Raw genomic sequence first — 16,743 nt, 5'->3', positions numbered from 1 at the left:
TGTTACCATGGTTCAGAGGCAGCTGCCCCTATCGCTTTCTGTTCCAGGGCCAGGAGCATCAGCTCTAAGGAGAAGCACAGGAAGAGCCTCTGCTTTATCTATGTTGCTATCGTCCCATGAATTCTACTTTCCTAGTCAAGGGACTGTCCCTAGATCCACCATGAAGACCTGTGACATTTCATTCCAAGCCACAAACATGAGGAGAAAAGTTTCCAAACAAACTTATATAGGTATATAATACATTCCAGGAAAAATGTAAGAAATGAAGTCTTTTGTATTTGATGGGTGGTAGCTGTTAAGAGACAGTAACAGTTATGTGTGGTATCTTACACACTGCTACCTTTCAATAGCTTAGTTACCAGCAGATCAGGGTGCTCTCTCAAAATTCATTGGAAAGACTGTCTTCATTCAGACTGTTCTCTTCAGCTCTGTTTACCTTTCTGTAGCTCTCAGTTAACCATGTTTACTGTTTTTTCCCACAGAGAATTTTTTCCTGGGATATTCTCTCTTACCCATGATAAAATGCTTCTCTCAAGGGGCCCCTTATGCTTCTAACTGAAGCAGGATCTGGATTGGTGGATAATTGGTATGATCCAATGAGAGAATGTTTTATGTTGCTGGGCTGGTGGCCCTAACCAGCAGTTTAAAATTCCATTTGCATTCGCATGTAGGTGAATATACTGACATACTGCTCCTGTACTAAAAAGAAGAAAGCAGTAGCTTACATTTCTTTTGGAAGCTAAAGTGATTTTTCAAGGGCCAGAGGAAGGAACTGTGGGGTGAGTACCTAGAAGGGAAATGGAGGCAAGAAGAGAATCAGGTTGGGGAAGTCCTGAAGGTCTCCTCTGTCAATAAACTTCAGTTGGCTGCTATCACCTTCAAATAGTAGAGTTTGGAGTTGTGAATGCTCATGTTGAAAATTCAGACTTTTACCATTCTTTCATTTAAGAAATTACTTATGAGACTGTGCATTAAAGAGAAAATTAGCTGTGCTAATCCCTTAGGTGTCTAAAACCTGGTTTTTCCATCTGCTGAACAGGGGATGATACCCACCTTTTCTATCACACAGGGTAACTATAGGATCAAGTGAGTGACTGGTAATTGAATTCTGTTAACGATGTAAAACACTTCACAGGGTAAAATGACACTATTGTTATGGTTAAGGTGATCATAAAAAGTCTCAGTGTGAGAAATATGGTACTGCCATTCTTTCATATGTAGCCTTCAATGACATACTGTCTCTGAAAAAAGATTAGACAGAAATTTCTTGAACTTCTGTCAGATTTGAACCCCAGATAGCTATGAGGCTATAATACAGATTTTGTTTTAATGTCTTCCTTAGAGATTCCCTGTCTAACCCAGTTCTGAAGAAGCAAACAGTATCAGTTATGTGAACCTTTTATGTTTAACATTTGTAGCTTAGAAAAGAAATGTCAACATCCTTCAAAGAAGGCTCAAGTATTTCTACTTAAATGTGTATAACAACCTGGTTATTTAATGCTAAATTGGTCTCTGGAATTGTCTCCATACCTTGCAGACACTAAATACCCTTTTTAAAGTAGGGAGGAAAGTTTTCTGGTCCTTAACTTAATCAGAAATGAAGAACAAAATATTTACCATGGTAAACGGAATGCATAATATACAGGTTCAGATCACTAGTCATCAGCCCCTCTATGAAGATCCCTATTCCCAGGGCATGTAAAAACTATGTTTGCCTTATTCACTGCTGTATCCGCAGTTAACCCAACACATAGTAAGAACTGGCACATAGTAAGCACTCCAAAATATTTGCTGAGTGAATGAACAAATGAGCAAACAAATTAAGTCCTTTACTATGAAAATGTTGCCCCTGATTGTAATGAAACAAATAAAATATTCTGTTCTCAGCATGAATGCTTATTTAATGCTGATGGTCACTAGTTCTATTCTAAGGAAAATAAAAGGAACTAACATTGTTTTCTTTAAATGTTTTTAATCCAACATATTGGAGAGGTGAGGTGTGTATTTCAGTGGCAATGAAAATGGACTCTATTCTGAAGAAAAGACTACCAGGCCCTTTATTCTTGTTTTTTCCCATCCTTGGACCTGCCCAACTCTTGGCAGTCTCCTATAATAGTGCTCTATTAAATGCACCATCAGTTTGAAAACACAATTAAGTATTTCCATCTCCAGTGGCAATGCCACCTAACTAAAACCAGTTCTTGACTAACAAATTCTTTGATTCAGTGACAGTTTAAGTGAAAAAGACAATTACACATGGACAGAAGCTAGACTGTTTAAAAAATTGCGCTACCTTTGCCAATAAGTGTACTTTTTATTTCCCCAGAATTTTTATAGTGCAGTTTTGCATTGGTTATTGTAAGAACCCAAACCCTACATTCTTTTGGGAAATTATTTGGAAAATTCTCATCACAGTGACCTGTCTTAATTGTTCTACATCTTTGTTTTAAAGAAGTGGAAATAGCCCATGAAAATTATTGCTGCCTTTAGAAATATTCAATAACAAAGAGCTCTTAAAGTGTTTATGCTAATTTTTAATTAAGTGTAATGGGAGTTTCATAATAATGTTAACTGATAACAGTAGAGATACATTTACTTGGAATATTTGTTTTTGAGGGATAGAAGTTTGATATATTGGTAAGTTTCATCATAGAAAAACGTTTTCAATTATAGTTATAGGAATATTGTCATAAATTGAAAGAATTCTCTCCAGTAACATACTACCCTATGTCCTCCTTTATACAAACCTAATAAATGGAATATGGTAAAGTGTTTCAAGCAATATTTGTATTGCACTTCTTATAATCTTCCCAAGATTTGCGCATATATTGAAAAGACATGTGATCATCAATTGCCATTAAGAGAAAAGGAATAACAGATTATGTCACAAGCATTTTAGTTGAACATGTATCTATGCTAAATAGGGCTCCTATGTTCAAAACTACGGAGGTTAAACTACCCTAAACATTGAATAATATTCCAATAGAGCAAGTATAGTGAGCAGAACTTTCTGTGGCATCATTTGGCAGCAATCTGGCATCATTTCCCATTGACAGTGAGATGTGCCCATATATTTTCAGTCATAGTCTTTGAGTTGATAGGTATTTCCCAAGATCTTCTAAATACCATACCTCAAAAATATCCTTCTGTTCTCTGCACCGCCAGCGCCCCCACGCCCCATTCATCAAAAAAAAATGTGAACAGAAGTAAAGGAAAAAAATGCAATCTAGTTGCCATCTTAAGATACTGGTTTCTTCTATTGTTCCATGAAAAAAGAATTCCTCCTCTCCAATCCAATATACTTCTCCATTTTCATCACATTTTGATGAGCTCAAAGTTATATATTGTTAATTCACAGCAGTTTACAAAAGCAAGCTGTTACAAAGAGAGTCATTTGCCCAAACCTATTTTTTTTTTTAATTTTTGACCATTTGTCTTACTCTTAGAGGATAACAACTTGGAATTTCATTTTGATTTTCTCTCATACCTACCAATTTAGCAAAACTCACCTGCTCTCAAGACAGTTCCTCTATTTTGCAAGTGGCTCTTACTCACATTAGCCTAAAAGTCAATCGCCTGTCATAAGCTCCTGATCGTACCTAAGATTGACTGCGTTCCCTTGTTTAATATCCAGAAGATCCTGCTCCTGGATGTTGGATAAGATAGAAACATCCCCCTAAAGTCTCTTCTGAGCAGCGATAGGGACACTTACCTTACTGTGCAGGAGGTACCTTTACTTGATTATTCCCAGTAGTTCCCTCTTCTCATCCCCACCAAAATCCAATAGTGGAATCCAGGGACCAACAACAATGTTTCCTTCTTTTCTTTTTGGACAGTCTTTCAGTTTTTGTTTTGTGGGCTACAAAGCCACGGAGAGTTTGCAACCAGAGGCCACTGATAGTTCTGCAAAGGAGAGGCAGTGGGGAGCCCAGTACTGACTGGGCCCAAACACAAAATATAACCCTCTTCCCTCTCCAGGCAGTGTCCTTCATACTCTGAAGACAGGCAGCCTTGCCGAATCCCTAACCCTACAGCTTGCCAGTCTCCACAGAAGAAAGGGTCTAACTGAAGTGGGCTTCAGGATGAGGCAAGGCAAAAACCGAGAGCCATCTGCCCAGAACAGACAAGTAGAGGCAGGTATAGGCTCTGTGAGTGTGTCTGTGTGTCCGTGTGTGTGTGTGTATGCATGCCTGTGCCCAGCAGCTGTTCTCAAGATTAGAAGACACCACCCATTGGCAGGCAGCTCTGAAACACCCTCTTGGGTAATTTCAAATTCATATTGCACATCTTGGCTGAGAGAAGAAACCTCCCAGGACAACCTGGGTCCCTTTCTCTGCCTTGTCACTGCCCTGAATATACTGTGAACCACAATCAGCAGTGGCAGCATCTAGAAATAAATGCCCAAGTGGACATTAAATTGTCCCTCATTTTGTACCCTGCAACCATGAACTGATGAAGCCTTGTTTGAGATTTAAGTAAGAAGGGCATGACCTCTTCTTTGACAGTTGTAACCCAAGGCACTGTAGAGATTTGCTATTATTAACGCAATGTTGAACTTTAACTTGAATGCCTGCCCGTTCCATTCAGTGTCATATGAGATATGAGTGCAAAGTGCTGTGGAAGCTCTAGGGCAACATCCAAATGTAGGATGTTATTTATTATTATTAATCCAGGTTTTGGTTTTGTATTATTCAGGCGTTAAGAGAAATCTCATACCTTACATTACTAAAATTTGAAGAAACTAATTTTCTCTAAGTGGTATTACTTGTTCCTATTAGAGGAGGAGGGGCAGGAAGAAGGACCTTGTTCATTTATTCAGCAAGCATGTGTTGCATCACCAGTTAGGTGTCAGGTCCTCTACCAGATAAGCCCACCACCGTTCAGGAACTGAATCTGTGCATTATTTAATCCTCACAGCATCCCTCTGAGTAAGTCCTATACTGGTGATCAAATGAAAAGACCAAAACTGAAAACAATCAAGTAACTTCCCCAGAGTCTCATGGATGGTAAATATCAGACTGGAAATTCAGAATTAGATTTGAGTTACTCCATCACCTATACTATTTTTAACCTTAACATTGAAATAATTTCTAACTTACAGAAAAATATGATAGAATAATAAAGAATTCACATATACTTTCACCCAGATTTTCCAGTTTTTAACATTTTACCACATTTGCTTTCTTCCTCTCCTTCTTCCTTAGCCCCCCTCCCTCCCATGTGTTTATATGTGCATATATATTTTTTCTGAATCAATCCATATACTTCAGTGTGATTATCCTAAAAGACAAGCACGTCTTCTTTTTTTTTCTTTTATTGAGATATAATTGACATATATTAGTGTCAGGTGTGCAGCATAATGATTTGAGTTCATTCTTAAAATAACCACAGTATTCAGTCAAATTCAGTAAACTAACAATAATACAATATTACTTTCTAATCCATAGTTTTCATTCAGCTTTTCACCAAATGTCTCATTAATGTCCTTTACAGGGGAAAAAAATTCTTTTTTCTTTTGGAAAGGATGATGTTGCATTTAGTTGTCATGCTTCTGCTTCCATCTCAGGCAGTTCTTTGGTCTTTCCTTGCATTTTGTCATGTGACAGTATGAAAAGTATGTTTTGTAAAATGTTCCTCAATTTAGGTGTGTGTGATGTTTTCTCATTACAAGACTGAGTTTGTGCATTTTTTGGCAGGAATACCACAGAAGCAATGCTATATTCTTATAATCATATCACAAGAGACATAAATAGATATACCATGTCCATACCAAGCCCACTTGGTTAAGGTGGTGTCTGCCAGATATCTCCACTCTGAGTTATACTTTTTCTGTTTGTAATGAATAAATATTTTGTGGGAAGATACTTGGAAAACATGTAAATATATTGCTCTTAACTAAACTTTCTACTATAACAAAGAGCTTTCCTTTCCCCCTTATTTTTGTATTCATTTATATCAATATGCACTTAGAGATTTCTGTTTTATTCAGTGGGCTATAATCCATTAATATCACTATTTTGATACCAAAATGATCTCAGATTTGGTCAGTGGGAGATCCTTCAAGCTGGCTGTTTGTGTTCTTTTGACAAGTCCTCATCATTTTCTGAGTACTTTCACACTTTCTGGCACAAGAAAATGTACCGTATGCCTCTTGTACTTTCTCTACCCAGCCCCAGAATTAGCCATATCTACAAGGAGATCTGAGTCCATTATGGAAAACAGCATATAGCAACCAAGATCTGGGCATTGGGTGTATTCACCGGGCTAGGTGTGCTTATTGTTTCTAGGTCCTCTAAGCCCAAAGAGCTAGGAAATAGACACGCACACACCTGTTGTCATGTCTGTTGTTTGCTCCTTCCCTCTCTTCCTTTCTCTCTCTCTGTATTAAATATTAGGAGATCACATTGATAGCCCCAGTTCTAATCTAAAATAGGGGTATTTTAGCTTTTACTCTTTTCATGTTTATAAGTTTCCACGTTTATAACTGGAGATACCCTGGTTTCTATTATTCTCAGACCATTTACTTATCTGCTTATTGCCCCGGGTGGAACCAGTCTTCCAACCCTGCTGGCTGCTCCATCAGCCCTACAGTCTTTTTAGCCCCATCAGCCCTAATCCCTCAAGGAAATGGCTTTTGATAACTCTTGTGCCAGAAAGTAAGAAAGTGATTCAGGAAGCCCTAACTCTATACTTTTTGCTAGACTCTTCCTAACAGTATTTACTGTTGATGTCTTTAAGATGTTTAGAGAGATGTAAAGTACTACTTCTCAAAAATAGGGTGAGGTTTAAACTGATTTGTTATTCATTTTTTCTCTTTGTTTCTATGAGTTGTAAAAAGAAATGGGTTCTCCTTAGCAGAGTTGGATCACAGGACATCAAGAGACAGTATTCCCTGGGCATGCCTCACTTTTTCTTCACTCAGATCCCAGGTTCCATCCTTCCCACTGTTCTCTCCCCATCCCAGTGGATTATGTTCTTCCATATTGCTCCCAGAGCTTAAATGTACCTTACCCTCAATGCACATTACTATAATTTCCAACATAGTTTGTCTCTCCCTTACTAGACTGGGTGTTCCTGGAGTGCAGAATGCACCTTTCAGCATTGTAGCCCCACCCCTGGCAGTCACTACATAATAAGCATGTATTGAGAGAGGAAACTTCACCAAACATCTTGATGAGACGGACAAAGGAAAGAAGCAGCTCTAAAATAAAGAACTTTAGAACAGCATCTCAGTAAGCTGAATAGGAAAGAAATAAGAAAAGTACACATATTAAAGCCATCAGTCGCTTTTAAATTCCAGGGCTTTAAATCTTTAAATTCTTTTCCTAATAGACTTTTATCAGCAGTAAATTGGTTGGATTTAAACTTCCATATATTTTCCTTTCCTTCATGTTCTGTAAGGATGGAACTAATGATTTACCTATAAAAATGAAAAGTCTGGATAATCAAAAAATAGAAAAGTATCTTCAAGTAAACAAGTCTGATTAGGAAAACTGGTATAATGAAGGGTCCCCTCACTTCCTCTGAAGCCCACCTGTGGCCATTGTTTTTGGAATCGCATATATTTTAGGGTTTCACATTTTTCTAAAGTGAAAATGATACTAATAGGTTAATTTTTTTTAAAAAAGAAAGATGGGGAAAACATGTTCTTAAGTTCTGAATCTTGTTGTTGCAAATAATTTGTACTCTTCAGTTTCCAGGGGGTATTTCTTCATATACTTTACAAATGCCAAATACCAGGTGGCAGCTGTTTTAGCTCTAAGACATTCCTCAAGTGTCCTGCTTTCATGTCATTATGTAATGTGTTTCTCTTTGCATGGCTGTCATCACTCGACAGCCTTGTCGAGGTGTGTCTCTGCATAGCTCTTGTATGGACACTTTTGTGTCCATATTACTTTTCCAAATGGGCACTGGTTCTCTGAAAACTAGAGGAAGAGGAGAAGAAATAATCCCAACAACACCTCAAATTGGACCAGTGTTTTCTGCTTGGCTAGAAAGTTCCTTTGTGAACAGGAAAATACATGAGTTGAAGCTTTTCTCCCTTCTCAGCCCTTCATTTCTTTAAATATGTTATTTCATCCAAGTCTCATTTTCCTTACTAACTGCCCATCGTATAGATACATTGTATCAGCAGAGAACTTGTTCAATTTTTCAGCTCAAATTTTGCCTTCATAATTGTTGTTTCTGATAACCTAAGGGACAGGTATATATGCCCTATATATGCCCATAAACACAATTTTCACTTCACTTCAAGAGATGGTTCCTGAGTGCCATAATATGCTGTGCACTGTGCTAGGTCTTGGTACTATAAAGAGAAAATAAAACGCTGCCTTTTCCCTGTCCTTCAAATACTCATAGTCTAGTAGGAGAGGCACATGTCAAAATTCTAATTTTAATTGGCTGAGCAGTATAACAGGGGCTAAACATAATGCTTAGTCCTCCTAGATTGGAGGTCAAGGAAGGTGCACAGGGTGAAGACGGGGTGGGGCTATTTGAACTGGACACCTTGGGGGAGAAGTAGTTGGTTCTGCCAGGGAAAGGTTAAGAAGGTGGGCATAGGGAGGGAACATGATGTGAGCACAAGCACACTGGCGATAAAACACATGATGGGTTCAGCAATGGTGAGTTGCTCCCATGCCTGCAGTACAGGGGTATGGTGTCCAGTTTTGTACTGTGTGAAGGAGAATATTTATTTGGGCCAGAATGTCAAGGGCCTTGGATACTTTGATGCTAGATGTTAACTACCATGTAGACAGTGAGGAGCCACCAGTGGCATTTTAGCAGAAAATTATAAACAGGAAGGTATATTCAAATCCACAGGATTTGAAACCAGAGGCCTTTTTCTGGGACTCTAGAATGTTTCACCTGAAAAGGAACTCAAAGCGCATCTAATTTTAGCTACTTGTTTTACTTACGAAAATTGTGTGACTCAGCTTTAACTTTCACACCACTTGGTGCCCTCTACTTGACAGAAAGCCTTAGAGACAACTCTATGCCAGCAGCTTCCCTAAAGTAATCCCTGGGTTTAAATAAGGTTATCACTGTGCCCTGAAGGGAACCCAGGTGTCACCTCTATGCCCTTTTACTGATGAAGGCTGCTGGGACCTCAGAGGCCAACCTAGTGGAGGAAATGAAGAATAGGGGAAGCTGCCGCAGCCTGGGGACCAGTGGCATACCTGACAATGGGGTATTTCCACACAGCAGAGATAATCTGAGCAGGTATCTACAAAGTGGTTCCAGGTGAGCTACCTGGGTTGAGGCCACTCCCAAGCAGCAGTTGTGGAATGGGGAGCAGAAGACATGGAAAGATGAGAATTGTGCAAGGAAGCTGAACCTCATCCAAATAAACTATGTGCTGAGCAGAGAGCTATAGTTCTAGCAGAGAAGTCAAATACACTGAGGAAACCGCCACGGGGGGGTTGGGGCGGCGGGGGGGGGGGGGGGTAGGGGTGGTAGGTACTGATCCTAAGAGTTGAACAGATCAGAAGGTAATTGTTCACCCAGCAGGCAAGAACTCAGGGCTGCTCTGGGCCCTCCAAAGAGCATCTGTCTCTAGGCAGGAAAACATTTCTAGGCATCTTTTTCTGGTGTGGCCAGGCTCCTGTTAGCTTATCAGACTTGTTTCTCCAGCAACCAGGCAGGACACAGCCTACAGACTCAAGATCTTCCCATTTAGCCCCTGGGCTGAGTTGGGAAAGCAGGGACTAGCACCCAGGTACTTCTGAGTTTCCATGCAACTCCATGGTTTGGTATCCCAGGCCAGAACCAAATGCCACGGAGACTAGAGTGTTCCGCTGGGACCAGCTTCACAATAGCTTCCCAGGAGCACATCGTGGTATTCATTCTCAGTGTTCTGGCACTTGATTTTAAGGTTCTTTTGTAATTTTGCTTAAGAAACACCATACTACATATGTAATAGAAACTCTGCTTTCAACCACAAATATCTTTGAGAAAGGGCTAATCTCCCCCTATTCAAAATGCATTGTGTGCCAAACCTTGTGTTTTAAAACAGTCATTTTGAAGCTTTCTAATTGTAGCCATAAGTTAGTTCTCCATTCTCTCAGCCTCTCAAGTTCAGTCAGGGTGGTCCTGGTTAAAATAAATATGTGAAAAATCTCTAGTAGATATCCAACATTTACAGTAGTATAATAGTATCTATTGGTAGTAAAATCATAACATAAAAGGATGTTTCTTTTATGTTGTTTTATACATTTTACTACTTGCAATTTTATTCATTCATTTACTCAACAATTATTTCTTGTATGCCAGCCACTATCCTGAGTGCTGGGAATATGATGATTTTTTTAAAAGATTTTATTTATTTATTTGACAGACAGGGATCACAAGTAGGCAGAGAGACAGGCAGAGGGGTGGGGGGGGAAGCATGCTCCCCGCTGAGCAGAGAGCCCGATGTGGGGCTTCATCCCAGGACCCTGGGATCATGACCAGAGCCGAAGGCAGAGGCTTTAACCCACTGAGCCACCCAGGTGCCCAGGAACATGATTATTTAAAAAGCAAATGTAATTGGCTCCTGCCATCTTGGAATTTAAAGTCTATGGGTCTATTCATAAAATTTTTTTTAAGTTTTTTTTTATTTATTTTAAATTTGTTTTTAAATTTTTTATCAAATACTAAATTTATTTTATTAAGTCTATTTATCAAATAAAGAGAAGTTAATAAATCAGATAGTTACAGCTTGTGATAGTGCTAGGGTAGAAAGTAAGAGGAAATCAGGGCAGAGAACAAAGAGGAAAGGAAAGGCCTACTTTATATGTCAGAGGAGAACCCCTGACAAGGTAATATTTAAGCTGAGACCTGAGTAGTGGGAAGGAGTTAGACCAGAAGTAGTGGTCCAGGTATGAGAACAGTAAGCATAAAGGCTGTGAGGGGAGAAAGGAATTGGTATTTCTATGAACCCCAGCGTGTCACTGTGGCTGTGGTATAGTGGGGGACTGCAGTGGTAAGTGCAGGACCAGTCACAGCAGGGGTGTGGGGGCTGGTAGGGAGTGGGGATGATAGTATAAAAGCAAACTGCTGTGGATTTTTAATTTGTAGGGTTACATAATCCTATGTACATTTTAAAAAGATCTTTCTGGCTCTTATGTGGTGAGTGGAGGGAATCAGAGTGGTTACTTGCGGGACAAACACTGCCTAAGCAAGATTCTGCCAGACAATTGCTCTGGGGTCATCCCTGGGTGGTGACCCGGGAATTCATGGACTCTAGGCAACTTGTCATTACTTTTTCTTCACTGTTTTTCCCCTAAATGCCTAAATCATTTCATTGCCCGGTGGTTAGTAGAAGAAAAGATGCCAGAAGCACTGCCTTTTGTCAGAAGCAAAGGGTCAGGTGAACCATTCAGGTAGGGTCCAGATCCTAATGCTTTTTTGTTATAATCCTAGATGTCATTTTCACTTTGCAAGTTTGTAAGCTTATGCCTTCTGGCCACTGTTCTTGAACTTTGTTCCTAGTACACAAAAAGGATTCAGTAAATGTTTCCTAAAGTGACTTGACTTTGATTCCCAGTGGTGTGAATGGAGAGGGAGAATTAGAAAGGCCGCTAGGGTCCTCTACTTCCTCTATATATAGAAGTATGTATCAGTGGGCAACCATGGCTCTTAAACAGTATTTTCAGGGTGCCTGGGTGGCTCAGTTGGTTGAGCAACTGCCTTCGGCTCAGGTCATGATCCCGGGCTTCCAGGATAGAGTCCCTCATCGGGCTACCAGCTCCTTGGGGAGTCTGCTTCTCCCTCTGACCTTCTCCTCTCTCATGCTCTCTCTCACTCATTTTCCCTCAAATAAATAAATAAAATCTTTAAAAAAAAAAAAAAAACAGTAGTTTCAGTCTATGGTGGATATGGGTCAGGAATGACTAAAATGATTCTCTGCTAGAACAAAAGGTGCTGTGTACATGCAAAAAGTTTTTTTAAGTGCATCTGGTTAGAGTTTAATATGCCTGGAAAAAAATTACTATTTCTTTCATGTTTCAGTTACTCAAATATGGCTAAAAATGTGCTTTGGAGATTTTCCAAAGTAAAAACTCTTGAGGTGAGAGAAATTCCAGCCCCAACAATAACTTGAAAATTGGAAGTTGGAATAGCAACTGTTTTTTCAACTGTCTTAACTCTGTCATCAACACTATGATGATTTGATTACATGTGACAAGTCTGGTTTCTGGCCATTAAGCTGCACACTTCAGCTACAGGCACCAGTCTTTCCCTTCTTTTCTTTCAACCATGTGTTGATCTGGGGACAGAAATGAGAACGATGGGAAAAAGCAAGAGGTTGGGGAGCTCAGGCCTTCCCATTGACCTACAGGTCACACCTGGTGCCCCTGACCTTCTCAGCAGCCTCTTAGTATCAAAGTCTTGCTGCAAACTAGTCTTAGGGTGTTTCTATCCCTGTCTTCAAGTCCTCACCACCCAGTGTTGTTATACAGGCTCCATTTGCTTGCTTGAACATGAAGGACATCCAGGAAATGGAAACACAACCCCAAATGGCAGAGGGCCACCTAGGAGCCATGTGAGAAGAAAGGGGAGAGCAGCCCTCCTTGAGATCATGGATATAACACTCTTGGTGCGTGCCTGGCACAGAGCATAGTCACTCAACGTGTGGTGACAATAGCTGCCGCTGCTGTTATTTTCATTATTAATGGCAGTGATTTATAAATTGATTAGATATGTATGAGTCTTACACTGTCAGATACCAGCTTTTAGCCTCACCTCTTTCCACTCTGTTCCTCACCCTCACCAACCCTTCAGGCACTGCTTAATACCCTTCCTAAGTAAAGGCTATTGTCCTAATTTACACCTATATTTTTGAGTCATCCTGTTCCTGGTACTCTTGTTATTCCAGTGTCTCTCATCTGGTGATCTCCTTCTTATTGCCACTTTGAATGTCTTTATCTGGGAGGAAATAAATCTCTGGAAGTCCAAAGGTACATACGTACACATGTCACTCTAGCCACATAGTTCATGCCCTGGCTTCTTCCTCTTCCCCATACAAAGGGTAGTTTTGTTACCATCTCACCTCAGGGCTTCTCATAACAGAACATAACTCAGTTAATTTCTTCAGTCATCTTTTGCACTTTGCTAAAGAGCTCTGTGATCTCAGGTGCCTCATTTTGCTGGAAAGGGAGGGACATGGCACATCTGATCCCTCACTTAGGCAGGAAATCATCATTTCAATTAGGGGCCTGGGAAACACATCTATTTGCAAAAGGAACTGCTATTTCTCTGGCAGTCTGCTTCCTTCCATCTGCCCCCAACCCCACCCTTGGAAGTCATGGCTAGGCATCTCTCTCAGTGAAATAAATATTATAATGGGTCAAGTAATTAGTGGGCAGAATTCTGTTTGGGCTGTAACCTGACTCTAATTGCTGACTTCAGAGAATTAATTTCACATGACATAGCACCTTAGCTGTATGCTAGCTTAGGAGTTTCCATTCATCTCTCCCTTTCAGCCAGATCTCTTTTTCTATTTCTGGGCTTGTTGTGTCAGTGAGTCAGGTGGCCCCAGACTCTTCCTGTGGATGAAAGGGGCACTCCTGACTTGGATGTATTTTCTGCATATATGAATTATAAAAAGGAAAAACTCTGTGTCTGTTCCTTGGCATAAAAGTAAGGGAAGCTGGAGGGTTGAGTAAGGAAAGTATAAAATAGCCAATATAAATAAACCCTGGCCCTGGGCCTGAATGCAACAAGATGTACAGCATAGAAAGTGACATTCAGAAGTAATGCTTTTCTGTATTAAAAACAGTCATCATAAGGGATGTAAGATGTAAAAGATCATGATAATATTTGCCATCGAGTCCTTATCATGAAGTTGAAATAATTTACAAAGTAGGATAAAACATCTCTGTGAAGACATGTTTCTTTCTATAACATGGTAGGTGAGGTTTTGTCTCTTCCCCTGGAGCAAGTGTGAAAAAAGTCACCCTGCTCATCTCTGTGGGTCCTGAAACTGTTTCAACAACAAATGAGTTGTTCACTGAGGTCTCCTGCTCAGGAATTTCCTGCCTGACCTAGTTCAAAGCTAGTAAATTATCAAAGAAAATTTCTGTGTATTATGACTTGCGTGGATATTATTCAGAACCAAAAATAGTTGTACTTCTCCTGTGTGATTATTTTATTGTTGTTACTGGTTTAGCCTATGGCGATTCTGAATAGTGTGACAAGGTTTCCTTTTTCTCATTGGCTTCTAAAACCTTAGAATTAAATTTGTGCCCCGTCAATAACAAATATATAGGTCATTATGATATCTTTATTTTAACTCTTGGACTGATTTCAGGTCTAATTATTACTTTTTCTCATATTTGCTCCCACTTTAAACTTATACTGCCTCATTTTTCTTATAAGCTACCTTAAATCTTTTCTAGGATAAGATGGCCCACTGTTGAATAGTTATTTTTTTAAAACAAAAGAAATTGGGCAGAGCAGGAAAGAGGGAACCCAGGTAAAAATAACAGCAGGTAAACTATACAAATGTCAGCAACTTAAACCTCAGCTTCCTCATCTGTAAAATACAGACCTCCAGCATTTTTGTGGGGCTCAAAATTATTTTTCAATAACAAATGTAAACACACTTTATGGATTATAGCACTCTGTGTAGCTTTGCCGTGTTTATTTTTAAGCCATTATTAATTAAGGCATTTATGTAGTGCCAAGCTCTTGACCCAATCTTCATTTCCAAAGAGTAGAAGGACCTTCTGTTCTAGTGAAGTGTCTTTTCTGAGAGTCTTCTTGGGGTCTCCTCCATCAGAGAACCATAATCCTCAGAGCAACACAGAGACAATAGCCTCTCTTCAAGGCTGGCTCTGAAACCTCTAAGCCTGACAGTTCTACTTAGAAACCTAGATTAAGACCTAGAAGACATCTGGTCAGTGAATCCTATTTACTTCAGTGTCTCAGCATCCTCTGGGATGGTTGATGAATCCTATTTACTTCAGTGTCTCAGCATCCTCTGGGATGGTTGATGTGGACATCTGCACAAAACTCCACAGTATATGTCCCTCCACTGCATAAATGTTCCCTTTTAGATTTGGGGCCCCCAAGAGTACCCCATCTCCCACTTAGAAACTTATGGAACCATCATCTAATTGTTAATCTGAAAATTAGAACTTCTTGGCAGGGGAAGATTTATGGAATGGAAAGTATGAGGACAGCCCTTGGTGATCACTTCCTAGCCAGTTACTAATGAGCTTGTTAGAAATAGTTCTACTCTTAAGTATGAGGCAGGAACGAAAGACTAAGAACTACAGCCCAAATGATCCATTCTTATCAAAGGATAAAGTAGATTTTTAAAGTAGAATCTGGTCAGGTAAAGCATCCCACAGATCCCATCAGCATCATGATCAAGGCCTCAATGTGGCATATAAAACAGGCAGTTCACTCTTGAGGATGAGAGAGAGTCCTACTATCTATGTGAGAATGCTTATTCCCCTGATAGTAGTTGAGGGGCCTGGGCCAGACCCTGCACCTTGCCATACCTTGGCTTTAAAAAATAGAGATGAGGACCAAACCAATGAACACTGTTATACTGTAAATAAACAAATAAAAATTAATTAATTAATTAATTTAAAAAATAGAGATGAGGATTAAGTTAAACTGTACATGTAAAGTGCAAAGCACTGAGGCACTAGGGGGAGGAGAGGGGAGGGGTGATCTTTACAGTCAGGGCCCAGCCTCCTTTAGAGCCTCATTTCCTCCAGCATACCTGTGTACTCTTCACCCAGAACGACTTCCCCCGGCCTTCTCATGTCTGTCACTTTGCACATGTTGTTCTAGAATGCTCTTTCTTTCCTGGTTTGTGCATTGAACTGCTACTCTTTCTTCAACATTCAAATGAAATTAACTTCTTTCTGAATGCCTTTCCTAATAGGCACCAACAGATCTCCCACTAACAGGATGTAGGGTTCTGTCCTCGTCCCCCTACTGCTGCGTACTCTGCACTCCACTTTCACTGTTTGTATAAGATTTATTATTGGGTGTTAAATGTTTTTCATTTTAAAAAAAACTTAGAAATTCCAGTTTTTCTTAACAAGAAAATGATGGCATATGATAGAGAAGCTGTTAACGTTTTTAACAACTTTAAACACCATTAGAAATTGTATGTTGTGAAAGATAAGCCAAGACAGCTAAATGCGTATTTTTTACTGAGGTATAATTTACACTTACTGAGGTACTCAGATCTTAAGTGTACTATTCAGTCAGTTTTTTTTTTTTTAAAGATTTTATTTATTTATTTGACAGAGAGAGATCACAAGTAGGCAGAGAGAGAGGAGGAAGCAGGCTCCCCGCCAAGCAGAGAGCCCGATGCGGGACTCAATCCCAGGACTCTGGGATCATGACCTGAGCCGAAGGCAGAGGCTTAAACCACTGAGCCAGTTTTGACCAAGACCTAGTACATTTCAGTAACACCTGAAAATTCCCCAAGGGCCCTTTCCAGTCAGTCTCCCCACCCCATCCTGCCACATAGTACTAACCACTGATGGGATTTCTGTCCTATGTTAATGTTGCCCACTCTAGAAGTTCATATAAATAGAATCATACAGAATGTACTTTGTTGTATCCTGCTTCTTCCACTCATCAATGCTTTTAAGACTCATCCATGCTGTTGACATTTACCGGTAGTCCATTCCTTTAATTGTTTAGTAGTATTTCGTCATACAAATACACCAAAATTTATTTAACTGTTTTCTGTTGATGCCATCTATCACATTGTGGTTTATTTAGCTTAATGTTTAA

General features: G+C 39.7%; 1 protein-coding gene across 6 annotated transcripts in view; it reads left to right on the top strand.

The window, feature by feature from the left end:
- The window catches only part of CMSS1 (cms1 ribosomal small subunit homolog), a 384,493-nt gene that overhangs the window by 304,923 nt on the left and 62,827 nt on the right, over window positions 1–16,743 (top strand). The window contains exon 1 of one of the 6 annotated variants that reach the window (XM_046002290.1): window positions 679–779. The exons of the other annotated variants lie outside the window; for them this stretch is intronic. The gene's annotated coding sequence lies outside the window, so the exon portion shown is untranslated. Of the gene's footprint in view, window positions 1–678; window positions 780–16,743 lie in introns of those variants that run through there. 6 annotated transcript variants of the gene reach the window in all.

Source organism: Meles meles, chromosome 4 (genome assembly GCF_922984935.1).
Source record: "Meles meles chromosome 4, mMelMel3.1 paternal haplotype, whole genome shotgun sequence".
NCBI lineage: Eukaryota > Metazoa > Chordata > Mammalia > Carnivora > Mustelidae > Meles > Meles meles.
The sequence above is the reverse complement of the archived record's forward strand: the minus strand, read 5'-3'. Positions and strand labels throughout refer to the sequence as shown.